This window comes from Scyliorhinus torazame, chromosome 14 (genome assembly GCF_047496885.1).
Source record: "Scyliorhinus torazame isolate Kashiwa2021f chromosome 14, sScyTor2.1, whole genome shotgun sequence".
Taxonomy (NCBI): Eukaryota; Metazoa; Chordata; class Chondrichthyes; order Carcharhiniformes; family Scyliorhinidae; genus Scyliorhinus; species Scyliorhinus torazame.
In genome coordinates this window covers 163,477,529-163,494,604 of record NC_092720.1, presented here as the reverse complement: position 1 = coordinate 163,494,604, position 17,076 = coordinate 163,477,529, and the positions used below count along the sequence as shown (strand labels likewise).

The 17,076-nt window shown below is 49.2% G+C and overlaps 1 protein-coding gene and 1 long non-coding RNA gene across 2 annotated transcripts in view; both read right to left on the bottom strand.

The window, feature by feature from the left end:
• LOC140389068 (uncharacterized) overlaps nt 1–17,076 on the bottom strand; it is a 96,814-nt gene that overhangs the window by 24,729 nt on the left and 55,009 nt on the right. The window lies entirely within an intron of this gene.
• Nucleotides 3,399–13,158, bottom strand: LOC140389233 (uncharacterized). Its single transcript, XR_011934309.1, has 2 exons — nt 12,141–13,158; nt 3,399–4,352 (listed from the first exon to the last, which is right to left on the bottom strand). It is a non-coding gene; the product is annotated as an uncharacterized lncRNA (long non-coding RNA).

Genomic DNA, 17,076 nt, shown 5'->3' with positions numbered 1-17,076 from the left:
GAGTGGATAGTCAGAGGCTTTCCCCCCGGGTAGAGGGGTCAATTACTAGGGGGCATAGGTTTAAGATGCGAGGGGCAAGGTCTAGAGTAGATGTACGAGGCAAGTTTTTACACAGAGGGTAGTGGGTGCCTGGAACTCGCTGCTGGAGGAGGTGGTGGAAGCAGGGATGATAGTGACATTTAAGGGACATCTTGACAAATACATGGATGGGAATAGAGGAATACGGACCCAGGAAGTGTAGAAGATTGTAGTTTAGTCGGGCAGCATGGTCGGCACGGGCTTGGAGGGCTGAAGGGCCTGTTCCTGTGCTGTACTTTTCTTTGTTCTTTGTTCTTTGAAGTCCCCCCCCCCCCCCATGATTAGTCGATGAGTCATGGTCTTCTTGATGAAGCTTGTGTCGTCCTAGTTGGGCGCGTACACGTTAACTAGTACTACTGATGCCCCATCCAGGGTCCCGCTAACCATGACGTATCGTCCTCCTGGGTCCGTAACCGTCTTTGTCACGCTAAACATCGTCCATTTGCTGATCAGTATTGCCAGCCCCCTGGCAGTCGTCCCGCAACAGGAATTGTCGGTCTGCCCCACCCAGCCCTTTCTTACCCGCAGTCGGTCCTGCTCTCTCAGGTGTGTCTCTTGGAGGAAGACTATGTCGGCCCTCATGTTTCTTAGGTGGTTGAGGACTCTGGATCCTTTCACTGGGCCGTTGAGTCCCCTTACGTTCCAGGTGACTATCCTGGTGGGGGCTTCTGTCCCCTCGTGGGATTAACCATATTTACCTGGTGGACGCGCCCGTGCCCTCCCTTGTTAGGGGGCCGTCCAGGATGGCGGGTGTCACTGCTCTCTCCATGCGGTCGGGCCCCTGCGCTCTGGGATTTCCCTTCGTCCAGCGGGCCCCTGGCATGGTCGCCCGTTGTGCGACCGCCACGCGGGTAGCCCCCTGCACTCTGGGGTGTCCCTTCGCCCAGAGGCCGTACTGGGTGGATGCTTGCAGCGATTCCTTGTTCCGAGCCCTTGGTTGTGGCACTTTGTAGCCCTATTGCTGTTCCTTTTCTAGCCTTGTTTGTCCCTCTGTGCCTGTGTTCCGCCCCCCCCCCCCCCGTTCCCTCCCTTCCTGTGCCCCCCCCTTCCCTTTCCTCCCCCTTTCTCCCCTCTCCCGGACATCCCTCCTTTGTCCCTCTTTCTCCTGCTCCTATCCCCGTTTGCTCTCCCGCCTCTGTTGAGTGGTGTGTCCCCCCTGCCTGGCGCCATCCCCCCTGTTGGGGGCGTGCTGCGGCCCTGCTTTTTTGCCTGTCCCCTGTGCTAGCTTTCTTGCTAGTGCGGTGACCCCCCTCTAGGGATTTACTGTCTCGCTTCTCCCCTGCCCAGCCTCTGCGTTTTTCTGCCCGCTCTTCCCCCATCCTACCCTGCGCTCCCCTCGTTTGCTCTCCCTCCTCCGCTACTCTCGTACCCTCGTGCTGGGGCCTGGTTTCCCACCTGTGGCGGTTTGTTGGGTAGCGGTTTGCTTTTTGTTCATGGTGGGGCGGGGGGGGCCTGGCGGTGCCTCACCTCCCCCCCCCCCTCCCCCGTCGGCCAGGGGCCCCGTATTTCTACCCTCGCTGTTGGTTTTCCAGCCCGTGTTCCTTGATAAACTTGTTTGCGTTGGTGGGGGCTGTAAAGAAATACTCTCTTTCTTGGTATGTGACCCAGAGTTTCGCTGGTACAGCATACCAAAGCGCACATTGTTTTTGTGAAGGGCTGCTTGTGAAGGGTTGCTTTCGCTCTATTGAATTCAGCCCGTCTCCTGGCGAGGTCTGCCCCAATGTCCTTGTACACTCTAATGAAGTGTGCTTCCCATTTGCAAGTTTGTTTTGCCTGGCTCAGCGCAGGATTGTTTCCCTGTCTTTGTACCGGTGCAGTTCAGCTATAACTGCCCTTGGGTGTTCCCCTGCCCTGGGCTTCGGGCGCAGAGACCGGTGTGCTCTGTCCATTTCTGGTGGGTTGGGGAAAGTTTCCCTCCCCACTAAGTTGCCCAGCATCTCGGCCACGTGGGCCGTGGGGTTTCTCCCCTCGATCCCCTCTGGTAGGCCCACTATTCTGACATTTTATCTTGAGCGGTTTTCCTGGTCGTCCACCCTGCTCTTCAGGCTCCCCTGCGTTGTGCCCAGTCTCACCACCTCTTTCTCCAGGGCCGTGATCCAGTCGCTCGTCAGTCGCGGCTTTTTCCAACTCCTTAATGGTCGCCTCTTGGGTTTCCAGTTTCTCCCCTTGGGCTTCCAGTTTCTTCTCCGATCTGCCCTGGGCGAGCTGCACCTCCGCCAGGGCCTTGCCATTGCTGCCTGTACTGTGGCCTCTATGTCTGCTTTGGTCCCTGCCTTCCCTCAGCTCCTCGGCAAAGGCTGCCTTCCAGTTGCCCTCTGGCCCAGGGGGAACATGCTCCTGTCTGCCCAGTTCTTTTTGTTGCGGCGAGGCTTCCATTCCGCTGCTTCGTGCGTGGATTAGCTCATCTGAGTAAGCTCGCGTTTTGCCCCGTTTGCTTTTGGTGCCCTTTCTCCCTCTGCTTTGGCTCCCTTCTGGCATTTTTCCCCATTTTCTTTTCCCCCCTCCCCCTCTTTTTTTCCCCCTCCTTTTTTTTTACCCCCCATTTATCTCCCCCCTCCCTTCTCAAAAAACCCCTTTTCAGGTAAGTTTTTTTTTGAAAAACGTGGAGAGGGAATTTTCTGTCCCTTTGACAGTTTTCTTTTCAAAGTTTTTTTTCCCCCCCCAAAAAGAGGAAGTTTGTGTTTTCTTTTTCTCCTCCTCACTCACCCAGGGTCGAGAGAGAAAGGCTTCTGGTCGGGCCGGAAGTCCCCCTTTGTTCAGCCGCCTGCCTCGTGGTGGTTGCCGCCCCGGGGGGGAGGGGGAGGGTCGGGTCGGTCTTCGTTGCTGGCTCGGTACCCGCTTTGGCTCGGGCCGCCGCTCCAACTGCCCCGCGTTGTTGCCCCGTGCCCTGCTGCCGCGAGTGGGGGGGGGGGGTTCTCCTCGGCCACTCATGTTCCACTGTGCGGAGTGGGGAGGGGTCCCCGCTTCTGTGCCGCTTCTCCTCGGCCGCCCACGTTCGGCTGTGCGGGTGGGGTGGGTGGGGGAGGGGGTGGCTCGGTCGCACCGGCTCGCAGGCCTGCGCTCCGAGGCGCTAGCTCCGTTCGGGGGGGCGCGACTCTCTCCGGCCGCTTCCAGGTCTCCGACCCTGGCTCCTCTCGCACACCTTTCATCCCCCGGGCCACAGCTTACCGGTCCGGTCCCTTGCGGCCTCTTCTCCTTCTCCCCTGCTCGTACATCCGGGTGCGTGCTCCGTGGGTCCTTTTTTTCTTTTTTTCCCCCCCCTCCTCTCCGTTCAAAAATAAAAGCCCATAGATGCGACCATCAATTCACTGAGAGACACGTTGAGAAGTAAACCGTGTTTTTAATCAGCTTACAACTAAGCCTGCCTGTGACCGGTACAGCAATGAATGCGGCCCTGCAGGTCAGCTGCCTTTATACTTCCGGTTAGGGGTGGAGCCATGGGCGAGCCCGTACATGCCCCGACATATCCCCCTGTGGGTGAAGCCGTACAATGGCCCATAGGTGGAGCCCACAGGGTTAAACACATAACGTAACACGGTACAGCAGTAACATGATATCACAGTGCACTGGTGAATTAACAGTAGTTCCATTCACCACACCCACTAGGATTAGGAGGAAGAAAAAACCCGGACCAAACAAGCACAAAACAAACCCCTGAAATCCCAGTTCTGTTTCCCCCTACAGAGCCCTACCGGAGGTCCCTAGTTTTATTTCATAATTTACCGTTGCACTTGGTAAAGCTTTTTTAGTAACCTTTTGTTGATCTTTAAAAGTTTGGATTGGTTTATTGTCACGTGTACCAAGGTACAGTGAAAAGTATTGTTCTGCGTGAAGCTCAAACAGATTATTCCGTACATGAAAAGAAAATACATAACAGGGCAAACATAAAATATACAATGTAAATACATCAGGTGAAGCATACAGCATACTCAGTAGAGAAGATATGTGAAGAGATCAGATCAGTCCATCAGTGCATGAGAAGGTCATTTAGGAGTCGGGGAAGAAGCTCTTTTTGAATCTGTTAGTGCGTTAATGCTATCTCCTGCCCAATGGAAGAAGCTGGAAGAGTGAGTAAGCCGGGTGGGAGTGGTCTTTGATTATGCTGCCCGCTTTCCCAAGGCAGCGGGAGGTGTTGACAGAGTCAATGGATGGGAGGCGGGTTCATGTTATGGACTGTGTGGTGTTCACGACTCGCTAGTTTCCTCTGGTCGCAGGCTGAGCAGTTGCTATACCAGGCTGTGATGCAGCCAGATAGGATGCTTTCTACGGTGCACCTGTAAAAGTTGGTCAGAGTCAATGTGGAATCACAATCTTCCAGCTTGCCACTGGCCTTTGCAATATGGTGTTCCTTAGTTTTTGTCTTTATGTTATATTTAACTTCCTTACTTAGCCATTGATGTTTTTTCCCCTCTTACAATCTTTCTTCCTGTGTGGAATATGTTTTAGTTGGGAGGAATTGAATGTCTCCTTAAACAACTGCCACTCCTGATCAACTGTCCTACCTTTTAGTCTTCCTGCCCAGTCCATTAGGGCCAAAACTGTCAATGTAATAATTACGTTTGTTCAACTCCAGAATGCTACTGTGGGACTCCAGTTTCTCACCCTCAAACTAAATTTCAAATTCTATCATGCTGTGATCACTCTTACCTAGAGGATTTGTCACTATGAGGTCATTAATTAATACCTCCTCATTACACAAAATCAAATCCAGAATAGCCTGCTCCCTAGTTGGTTCCAAAACATAATGCTCCAAGAAACAATCTCTGACATATTCAATGAGCTCTTCCTCAAGGTTACTCGTACCAATTTGATTAATCTAGTCAATGCCAAGGGCAGAACTACAGATTCATCAATCATTACAAGTAACAAGATAGTTCATCGAGGACATTTTATTTTTAAAAATCAAACAATAACACTGGGGTCCATTTTTGGAGGAATAGAATTGAAAAGCAGAGAAGTGATGCTGAACTTGTCTTGAACCTTGATTAGCCCACACTTGGATAGCTGTGCACAGAGTCACTCCCCAGCTGGCACCCTGAAAACAGACACTCCCCAAATTTCACCCTGAACACAGAGACACTCCCCAAATGACACCCTGAGCACCGAGTCAGTCCCCATGCGAGACCCTAAATGCAGTGTCACTCCCCAGATCAGACTAAGCACAGTCACTCCCCAGGTCAGATCTTGAGCACATAGTTACTCGCTAGCTCAGACCCTGAGCACACAGTCACTCCCCAGCTCAGTCCCTGAGCAGAGTCACTACCAGTATTGATGCTGAGCACAGAGTTACTCTCTAGGTGACACCTCGGAGAATCACTCCCCAGCTGACACCCTGAACAGTCATTACCCAGGTGACACCATGAACACAGAGTTACTCCCCAGCTCACACTGTGAACACAGAGTTACTCCCCAGCTCACACCCTGAACGCAGAGTTACTCCCCAGCTCACACCCTGAACACAGAGTTACTCCCCAGCTCACACCCTGAACGCAGAGTTACTCCCCAGCTCACACTGTAACACAGAGTTACTCCCCAGCTCACACCCTGAACACAGAGTTACTCCCCAGCTCACACCCTGAATGCAGAGTTACTCCCCAGCTCACACCCTGAATGCAGAGTTACTCCCCAGCTCACACCCTGAACGCAGAGTTACTCCCCAGCTCACACCCTGAACACAGAGTTACTCCCCAGCTCACACTGTGAACACAGAGTTACTCCCCAGGTGACACCTTGAACACAGTCAGTCCCCAAGTCAGACGAAGTACAGATCACTCCCCAGATCAGACCACAGCACAGTGTCACTCCCCAGATCAGACCCTGAGCACAGAATCACTCCCCAGGTCAAACCCTGAGCAGAGTCACTCCATAGCTCAGACCCTGAGCACAGAGTCATTCCCCAGGTCAGTCCCTGAGCAAAGGGTCACTACCCAGTACAGATGCTGAGCACAGAGTTACTCTCCAGATGACACCCTGTTGTCGAGATGCTCCAGGGGTGAGTGTAGGGCCAGGAAGATGGTGTTAGAGGTGAAAATATTCACAAGAAGGCCTGAGTATAAATAAAAAAGCAGTTTATGTCAGAATTCTGGGAGAAAAGTCCTGAGGCTCCGCAGCCTATTGACAGCACCCTTTTCTCACTTGAGCTAAGGCTCACACGGGTTAATATACAGATTCAAGGGGCGGAATTAGTTGTATTCTCATTTACATACAATCAATCAACTATATTCGCTTCACACTTCATTACATGCAGCCAATACGGGGCTGGTTTAGCACAGGGCTAAATCGCTGGCTTTGAAAGCCGACCAAGGCAGGCCAGCAGCACGGTTCAATTCCCGTACCAGCCTCCCCGAACAGGCGCCGGAATGTGGCGACTAGGGGCTTTTCACAGTAACTTCATTTGAAGCCTACTTGTGACAATAAGCGATTTTCATTTCATCAATTTTCCTAGCATCCCAGTTATCACATATATGGTTAAAGTGGGTGTTGTCTTACCCGCCCCTAACTTCATACAGAAGTCATTCAAAACTAACATAATGATGTCCTGGCTGTCTATTCACTCAGGCACCTCCCCCTTTAGATCAGATCAGGATTGTGGCTTAGCTGCCCCTGTCAGAGCCTTCCGGCTGTCTCCCTTTCTTGGTCGATGAGTTTGTTAATTATTATTGATTATTGTTGATTGTCTTAGTGTGTGTCCCTAACACTGTTGTCCTATTCAACTGTATATCCAGGCCCTCTTCCCCCAAGCTGGCTAGACCTTTCTCTGCTTTCCCTAATATTCTCTTCCTTATTCCTGTAAGTTGTTCCACCTTTGCATTTAACCTTTGTTTGTCTAGTGACTTTACCACAGAAGCTTTTATGTGTTAAGTCATGTCACTGCATCATTGATGTAGACCAGTTGTGGCGATTTGTAAATTGCAGTGGATTAAGGCATTCTGAGAGTATGGAGTTGATGTGTCTCATGACCAACCTCTCGTAGCACTTCATAATGATAGATGTCAAGGCCACCAGACAGTAGTCATTGAGGCACGTTGCCTGGTTCTTCTTTGGCACCGGTATGATGGCGGTCTTCTTGAAGCAGGTGGAAACCTCGGAATGGAGTAGGGAGAGGTTGAAGATGTCCGCAAATACACCCGCCAGTTGGTCCACACAGGATCTGAGTGCACGACCAGGGTCTCTGTCAGGACCCATTGCTTTCTGACGGTTCACTTTCAAGAAGGCTGATCTGACTTTGGAAGCCGTGACGTTAGCTATGTGTGTGCCCGAGGCTGCTGGGGCAGTTGACAATGGTTTGTTGGTTTCCAACTCGAAACGAGCAGAGAAAGCATTGAGTTCATCGGGGAGGAGTGCGCTGCTTCCGGAGATTTTACTTGGCTTTGCTTTGTAGCACGTCATAAGAACATAAGAACTAGGAGCAGGAGTAGGCCATCTGGCCCCTCGAGCCTGCTCCACCATTCAATGAGATCATGGCTGATCTTTTGTGGACTCAGCTCCACTTTCCGGCCCGAACACGATAACCCTTAATCCCTTTATTCTTCAAAAAAACTACCTATCTTTATCTTAAAAACATTTAATGAAGGAGCCTCTACTGCTTCACTGGGCAAGGAATTCCATAGATTCACAACCTTTTGGGTGAAGAAGTTCCTCCTAAACTCAGTCCTAAATCTACTTCCCCTTATTTTGATGCTATGCCCCCTAGTTCTGCTTTCACCCGCCAGTGGAGACAACCTGCCCGCATCTATCCGTTCTATTCCCTTCATAATCTTATATGTTTCTATAAGATCCCCCCTCATCCTTCTAAATTCCAACGAGTACAGTCCAAGTCTACTCAACGTCTCCTCGTAATCCAACCCCTTCAGCTCTGGGATTAACCTAGTGAATCTCCTCTGCACACCCTCCAGTGCCAGTACGTCCTTTCTCAAGTAAGGAGACCAAAACTGAACACAATACTCCAGGTGTGGCCTCACTAACACCTTATACAATTGCAGCAGAACCTCCCTAGTCTTAAACTCCATCCCTCTAGCAATGAAGGACAAAATTCCATTTGCCTTCTTAATCACCTGTTGCACCTGTAAACCAACTTTTTGCGACTCATGCACTAGCACACCCAGCAGCATGTTTTAATATTTTATCATTTAAATAATAATCCCTTCTGCTGTTATTCCTACCAAAATGGATAACCTCACATTTGTCAACATTGTATTCCATCTGCCAGACCCTAGCCCATTCACTTAGCCTATCCAAATTCCTCTGCAGACTTCCAGTATCCTCTGCACTTTTTGCTTTACCACTTATCTTAGTGTCGTCTGCAAACTTGGACACATTGCCCTTGGTCCCCAACTCCAAATCATCTATGTAAATTGTGAACAGTTGTGGGCCCAACACTGATCCCTGAGGGACACCACTAGCTACTGATTGCCAACCAGAGAAACACCCATTAATCCCCACTCTTTGCTTTCTATTAATTAATCAATCCTCTATCCATGCTACTACTTTCCCCTTAATGCCACGCATCTTTATCTTATGCAACAACCTTTTGTGTGGCACCTTGTCACAGGCTTTCTGGAAATCCAGATATACCACATCCATTGGCTCCCCGTTATCTACCGCACTGTTAATGTCCTCAAAAAATTCCACTAAATTAGTTAGGCATGACCTGCCCTTTATGAACCCATGCTGCGTCTGCCCAATGGGACAATTTCCATCCAGATGCCTCGCTATTTCTTCCTTGATGATAGATTCCAGCATCTTCCCTACTACCGAAGTTAAGCTCACTGGCCTATAATTACCCGCTTTCTGCCTACCTCCTTTTTTAAACAGTGGTGTCCCGTTTGCTAATTTCCAATCCGCCGGGACCACCCCAGAGTCTAGTGAATTTTGGTAAATTATCACTAGTGCATTTGCAATTTCCCTAGCCATCTCTTTTAGCACTCTGGGATGCAATCCATCATGTCCAGGAGACTTGTCTACCTTTAGCCCCATTAGCTTGCCCATCACTACCTCCTTGGTGATAACAATCCTCTCAAGGTCCTCACCTGTCATAGCCTCATTTCCATCAGTCACTGGCATGTTATTTGTGTCTTCCACTGTGAAGACCGACCCAAAAAACCTGTTCAGTTCCTCAGCCATTTCCTCATCTCCCATTATTAAATCTCCCTTCTCATCCTCTCAAGGACCAATATTTACCTTAGCCACTCTTTTTTGTTTTATGTATTTGTAGAAACTTTTGCTATCTGTTTTTATATTCTGAGCAAGTTTACTCTCATAATCTATCTTACTCTTCTTTATAGCTTTTTTAGTAGCTTTCTGTTGCCCCCTAAAGATTTCCCAGTCCTCTAGTCTCCCACTGATCTTTGCTACTTTGTATTTTTTTTCCTTCAATTTGATACTCTCCCTTATTTCCTTAGATATCCACGGTCGATTTTCCCTCTTTTTACTGTCCTTCCTTTTTGTTGGTATAAACCTTTGCTGAGCACTGTGAAAAATCACTTGGAAGGTTTTCCACTGTTCCTCAACTGTTTCACCATAAAGACTTTGCTCCCAGTCTACCTTAGCTAGTTCTTCTCTCATCCCATTGTAATCTCCTTTGTTTAAGCACAAAACACTAATGCTTGATTTTACCTTCTCACCCTCCATCTGTATTTTAAATTCCACCATATTGTGATCGCTCCTTCCGAGAGGATCCCTAACTATGAGATCCTGAATCAATCCTGTCTCATTACACAGGACCAGATCTAGGACCGCTTGTTCCCTCGTAGGTTCCATTACATACTGTTCCAGGAAACTATCGCGGATACATTCTATAAACTCCTCCTCAAGGCTGCCTTGACCGACCTGGTTAAACCAATCAACATGTAGATTAAAATCCCCCATGATAACTGCTATACCATTTCTACATGCATCTGTTATTTCTTTGTTTATTGCCTGCCCCACCATAATGTTACTATTTGGTGGCCTTTAGATTACTCCTATCAGTGACTTTTTCGCCTTACTATTCCTGATTTCCACCCAAATGGATTCAACCTTATCCTCCATAGCACCGATGTCATCCCTTACTGTTGCCTTATTTAAGCCTTGCCACAACTGACGAGAGACCATGTTGTTAGTCCATGACTCTAGCTTAGTCTGGTATTGTCTCTGATGACTTTGTGGAGGTTGTACCTGGATTTCTTGTGTAGGTCAGGGTCGCTTCAGACCTGGCCTTCAGTAGAGAGAGAATCTCACGATTAAAACATGATTTCCGGTCGGGGAATGTACGTACTACCTTCTTTGAAATGCAATCTTCTACACACTTGCTGATGAAGTCTGTGACAGTGGTGGCATACTCGTTCAGGTTGGTCGCTGAGTTCTTTAACATTGACCCGTCCACACACTCCAAGAAGTCGCGTAGGAGCTCTTCTGGTGCCTCGAACCAGCACTGCACGACCTTCTTCACCAGATTCTCCCACTTAAGTTTCTGCTTGTATGCCGGGAGAAGGAGCACAGTCTTCTGGTCCAATTTTCCGAAGGGGATGGATCAGTAGGTGCCCTTGATGTTTGTGTAGCAGTGGTCAAGAATGTTGGGGCCCCTGGTGAGACAGGAGATGTGTTGGTGGAATTTTGGCAGTACACTCTTGAGGTTGGCCACAATGAACAATGCCTCTGGGTATTCTGTTTCATTGCTATTTATAGTGGTGTACAATTCATCAAGCGCTTTCTCCACTTCGGCCTGGGATGGGATGTAGACCGCTGTGATAATGGCTGAAGTGAACTCCTGTGGAAGGTAGTTTGGACGGAACTTCACAGTCAGGTATTCCAGGTACAGGGAGCAGTAGTTCATCAGGACCGCCATAGAACATAGAACATAACAACGCAGTATAGGCCCTTCAGCCCTTGATGTTGCACCGACCTGTGAAACCACTCTAAAGCCCATTTACACTATTCCCTTATCGTCCATATGTCTATCCAATGACCATTTGAATGCCCTTAGTGTTGGCGAGTCCACTACTGTTGCAGGCAGGGCATTCCACACCCTTACTACTCTCTGAGTAAAGAACCTACCTCTGACATCTGTCTTATATCTATCTCCCCTGAATTTAAAGCTATGTCCCCTCGTGCTAGACATCACCATCCGAGGAAACAGGCTCTCACTGTCCACCCTATCCAATCCTCTGATCATCTTGTATGCCTCAATTAAGTCACCTCTTAACCTTCTTCTCTCTAACAAAAACAGCCTCAAGTCCCTCAGCCTTTCCTCATAAGATCTTCCCTCCATACCAGGCAACATTCTGGTAAATCTCCTCTGCACCCTTTCCAATGCTTCCACATCCTTCCTATAATGCGGTGACCAGAATTGCACGCAATATTCTAAATGCGGCCGCAACAGAGTTTTGTACAGCTGCAAAATGACCTCATGGCTCTGAAACGCAATCCCTCTACCAATAAAAGCTAACACACCGTACGCCTTCTTAACAACCCTCTCAACCTGAGTGGCAACTTTCAGGGATCTGTGTACATGGACACCGAGATCTCTCCGCTCATCCACACTGCCAAGAATCTTACCATTAGCCCAGTACTCTATCTTCCTGTTATTCCTTCCAAAATGAATCACCTCACACTTTTCTGCATTAAACTCCATTTGCCACCTTTCAGCCCAGCGCTGCAGCTTATCTATGTCCCTCTGTAACTTGTAACATCCTTCCGCACTGTCCACAACTCCACCGACTTTAGTGTCATCTGCAAATTTACTCACCCATCCTTCCACGCCCTCCTCCAGGTCATTTATAAAAATGACAAACAGCAGTGGCCCCAAAACAGATCCTTGTGGTACACCACTAGTAACTGGACTCCAGTCTGAACACTTCCCATCAACCACCACTCTTTGTCTTCTTCCAGCTAGCCAATTTCTGATCCAAACTGCTAATCTCCCTGAATCCCATGCTTCCGTATTTTCTGCAGTAGCCTACCGTGGGGAACCTTATCAAACGCTTTATTGAAATCCATATACACCACATCAACTGCTTTACCCTCATCCACCTGTTTGGTCACCTTCTCAAAGAACTCAATAAGGTTTGTGAGGCACGACCTACCATGTCTGAGCACAAGGAGGTGTTGATGAGGAGGCAAACCCCTCCACCCTTCACTTTGCCCGATGATGCCGTGCGGTCCATCTGGTGTATTGAGAAGCCAGCAGGTTGTATGGCACAGTCCGATGAAGCAGGGGTGAGCCATGACTCTGTGAAACAGAGCACACAGCAGTCTCTTATTTCCCTCTGAGAGGTAAGTCTGGCGTTAAGCTCGTCCAACTTGTTTTCGATCGCTTGGACGTTTGCCAAGATTATGCTGGGGAGAGGGGTTCCCTCACTCCCTCGGTCGCGGCTGCTTCTGGGTGGTCCTGGGATCCGATGGGAGAAGTCTGACCTTGTGGAAGGCAGTGGTTGTATCAGGCACTGGTTGCGATTTTATGGTCGCCGGGGATCATGTTTGCGATACAGTCGGGTCCCGGGATCCCGTGAGGATTGGTCTACCTGGAGGAAATAAAGGGGAAATAGGAGGAAGAGCTTTGATGGGGAGGAGGTCAGTGTGGAGTGAGGCTCTGCATAGAGTCAATTTTACATCCTCGTATGCAAGACTGAGTTTAATTCAGTTTATAGTGGTACACAGGGCGTACTTGACCAGGCACGTATGAGTGGGTTCTTCTGGGTATAGAGGAAAGATGTGCACGTTGATCAAGGGGGCTGGCGAACCACTCACATATGTTTTGGTCATGCCCTATGTTGGTTACGTTCTGGGCTTCCTGCTTCAAAACAATGTCAGAGATTTTGGGGAGTTAGAGTGGAGCTGTGCCCAATGGTGGTGATCGTTGGAGTGTTGGACTTGCCAGGGCTGCAGAAGGGGAACAAGGCTGATGCCTTGGCCTTCGTCTCTCCAATAGCCCGGAGGTGGGTCTGGTCTTGCTCAGATGGAGGGCATCGTGCCGCCTAAGGCTTCAACATGGCTGGGGCATTTTGTCGGAATTCCTGCATTTGGAAAAGATAAAGTACGCCATAAGGGGATCGGAGGAGGGTTTTTTCTCCATGTGGCTGCTGTTCATCACCTTCTGTAAGGAGCTGGTTGTCATCAGCAACTTGGGAGGGGGTGGTTAGGTGAGGGGGGGATGAGGAGGGAGGGGGGGATGAGGATGGAGTGTTTTGGTAAATATGGGAATAAGTGGGGCTGGGTTGTGGGAATATTTTTATAAAATATGTACAGATAGAAACATAAAAGATAGGAGCAGGAGGAGGCCTTTGGACCCTTCGAGCCTGTTCCACAATTCGGCACGATCATGGCTGATCAACTCAGTAGCCTAATCCTGCTTTCTCCCCATAACCCTTGATCCCATTCACCTCAAGTGCTATATCCAGCCGCCTCTTGAATGTATCTAATGTCTTAGCCTCAACTACTGCGGTAGTGAATTCCACAGGCTCACCATTCTTGGGTGAAGAACTGTCTCCTCATCTCAGTCCTAAATGGACTACTGCGAATCCTCAGACTGTGACCCCTGGTTTTGGACACACCCATCATCAGGAACAACCTCCCTGGATCCACCCTATATAATTTATAAGTCTCTATGAGATAAATTTGTTTGACTATTTTGTATGTAATAATTGAAAATTTTCTGAATTAAAAAAAATATATATTTTTTAAAATTCCACCAATATGTGTACGGATATTGCTTTACAATACTGATGATCCACAAATGGTTGTTGGGACTCTTCAAGGAGGACAAAGCTATCCCACCCATCGTGTCAGCCAGCACCCAGAGGTGGGTCCTCTTGTGGGTGGCGTTATGACTATGCGTTTGAACACCGATCGGGCACACAGATTGCGAATGCAGATGCATCCACTCGGGATCCAATGTCTATCCACCAATAGCCTCTCGGCATCACAGGGTACCTTAATACCCATATTACATACCACCACAGGCCTGCCATATCATGCCATACGGTGGTCAACACCGGAAACTGCCCGCGAGGGAAAGGCTTTTTAAAAAATAAATTTACAGTACCCAATTCATTTTTTCCAATTAAGGGGCAATTTTAGCGTGGCCAATCCACCTAGCCTGCACCATCTTTTGGGTTATGGGGGTGAAACCCATGCAAACACAGGGAGAATGTGCAAACTCCACATGGACAGTGACCCAGAGCCAGGATCGAACCTGAGACCTCGGCGCCGTGAGGCTGCAGGGCTAACCCATTGTGCCACCGTGCTGCCGTGGTAAAATATTTTTTGACCATGATAGCAGAGTTCAGCGGCAAAGACGGCATCCTTCTATGGGGCACTTGCGTCATGGTCCCACAGATTTTCGAGGGAGAGATCTGCATAACTGGCGCCCAGCCGTGTCAAAAATGAAAATGCTCGCCCTAAGTTATGTCTGTGGCCAGGCCTGGATGCGGAGATAGCGCAGCTGGCTCAGCAGTGCGGGCAGTTGGCAGGAGCAGCAGAAGCTCCCGCCTGCCAGGCCTTTCACCCATGGGTGAAAGAATCCATGTTTCTAATTATTGTGCCATTTAAAGTGACTAGAGGTCTGCAGGATGGTTGTCCACTACTTTGAAGACGCCTCCACTCGATCCCCTTTATCCCCATAACCCAGGAACCCCACCTAACCTTTTTGGACACAAAGGGCAATTTGCCTAACCTGCACATATTTGGACTGTGGGAAGAAATCCACGCACACACAGGGAGAACATGCAGACTCCACACAGACAGTGACCGAAGCCGGGGATCAAACCTGGGACCCTTGAGCTGAGAAGCAACTGTGCTAACCACTGTGCTACCCGAAGAAGCATACCTTGGGGTCTCTCAGCACACTGCTGGCCAGATTGTTATTTTGTTACTGTACCACCCCACATGCCGCAACCGGCATAGCCCCAGCAGAGTTTTTAATGGGCCGAAGACTCCGGACCCGCCTCAGCCTCACGTTCTCAGTTATTGGCAGGAAAGTACGCTGCAGTCAGGAATAGCAGGGACGTTGCCCAGTCAGGTGGACGCGGACCAGGTGACGCAGTTTACATTTGAAACTTTGTTGACGGTGCCAAGTAGATCCCAGGAACAGTAGATGTTCAACAGACAGGGTTAGTTTCATACCAGGTTGAAACACAGGACCGAGTGATGAAAAAACATGTAGACCACCTGAGACACATCCTAATGTACTAGTTTTAAATCAGTCAGCCCGGCACCAGTGCTTACAAGGCTGTTGCTCCCTGGGGTACCCAACGCAAAAGTCGAGGTCGAGGACTTGGACTCCGATATGGAGACCCAGGCATTGGAAGTTTCTGACTTTCTGACGGTGAACAAGCTGCCAATAGTTCCTTCTTTCCCGCTCCCGGTGATCAACAAGAAAACGACTTTTGCCATCCAGATATCCGCCTCCTGATCTGACCCCACGGGCACAACAGGCGCAACCACGGGCGAAAAAGAGCAGGCGCCATACTGCTCCACCTTTCTCTTTAGACTTTGGTGGAAAGGGATGTTTTAACCCAGGCATTGTCAAACTCGGGAGCGCGGGTTGTGGGCGAGTATCGGGAGGGTCGCGGAGCCGTCCATTGCGGCGCTCCCGAACGGGCAAATCTGCGCGCAACAGACGGCTGTTAATAACGGCGGCTGCAAGCGGCCTTCAAAATGGCTGAGAACATATAAAAACAAATGCGGCCGCACTGCGCATGCGTGCCAGATCATCGGCGTACATGCCCAAAACTATGCGCGCCGATGATCGGGCACGCATGCGCAGTGCAGCCGCCTTTTCTTTTTTAAACGATCACAGCTTTTTATTTTACAAGTTCAGGGGTTTTTATTAATTTTATTCATTGATTTTATTCATTTAATTTTTTTTTTTTTCATTAAATTTTTTTTTTTTACAAGTTCGGGGGTTTTATTTGAGAAAATTTTACAGGAAAAAATTCAGAACTTTGGACAGATGGAGACTCCATACTTTCCGACACCGGAAGGCTTCACCTTCATCCAATAGGTTCCATTGGCGGAGCGTATATGAGGGTCAAAAGGACACAAAACCATTTCCTCCATTTTTGTCAGCAGCAAACAAGGTAAGAGAAAATGGTGGGTCGCGCAGATCGGCCGGCGTGGGTCGCACAGGTTGGCCGGGTTGGGTCCACAAGGTTGGCCGGTTGGTAAAAATGGGTCCCTGGAAAAAAAAGTTTGAAGAACACTGTTTTAATCCGCACAAGACCTACTGGGATGGACCAATTAGCCTCCTGTGAGCTTGTACAATAGTAGATTTCCCATTGAGGGGCAGGGCTCATCAGCGGAGTAATGAACTCTGTCATAAAAGCCAGATGGGAGCCAAGGATGTGTAGTTCCAGCTGTGACCTGGACTATATACAGTTTACTTCGTAATAAAATAACGTTTCTTTGTGCCTCTCGTTTTGTACTCCTCAGTGAAACCTACCTTCTCGCATTTTCTTTTTGACAAACAATTTTAATGAGGTATTGTAAACTGTAGAATTACAGAACGAGAAAACAAAAGGGCTGTACAGTAAACAAAGTACATAGTGCAATTGCCCCCCCCCCCTGCTGACGATTAATTCTCCGCAAAGAAGTCAATGAATGGTTGCCACCTCCGGGCGAACCCAAACAACGACCCTCACTAGGCAAACTTGATTTTCTCTAAGCCCAGGAAACTCGCCATGTCTGACAGCCAGGCTTCAGACTTCGGGGGCTTTGAGTCCCTTCAAGCTAGAAATATCCATCTCTGGGCTGCCAGGGAAGCAAAGGCCAAGACGTCGGCCTCTTTCTCCCCCTGGACTTCCGGGGCACTGAAACCCCATAAATTGCCACCTCTGGATTCATTGCCACCCTCGTGTTCAATACTCTGGACATGACGTCCCCAAACCCCTGCCAGTATCTCCTAAGTTTTGGACAAGCCCAAAACATGTGGACATGGTCTGCCGGTCCTCTCAGACACTTTGCACACCTGTCCTCTATGCTGAAGCATCTGCTCATCCGGGACACCGTCATGTGGGCCCGATG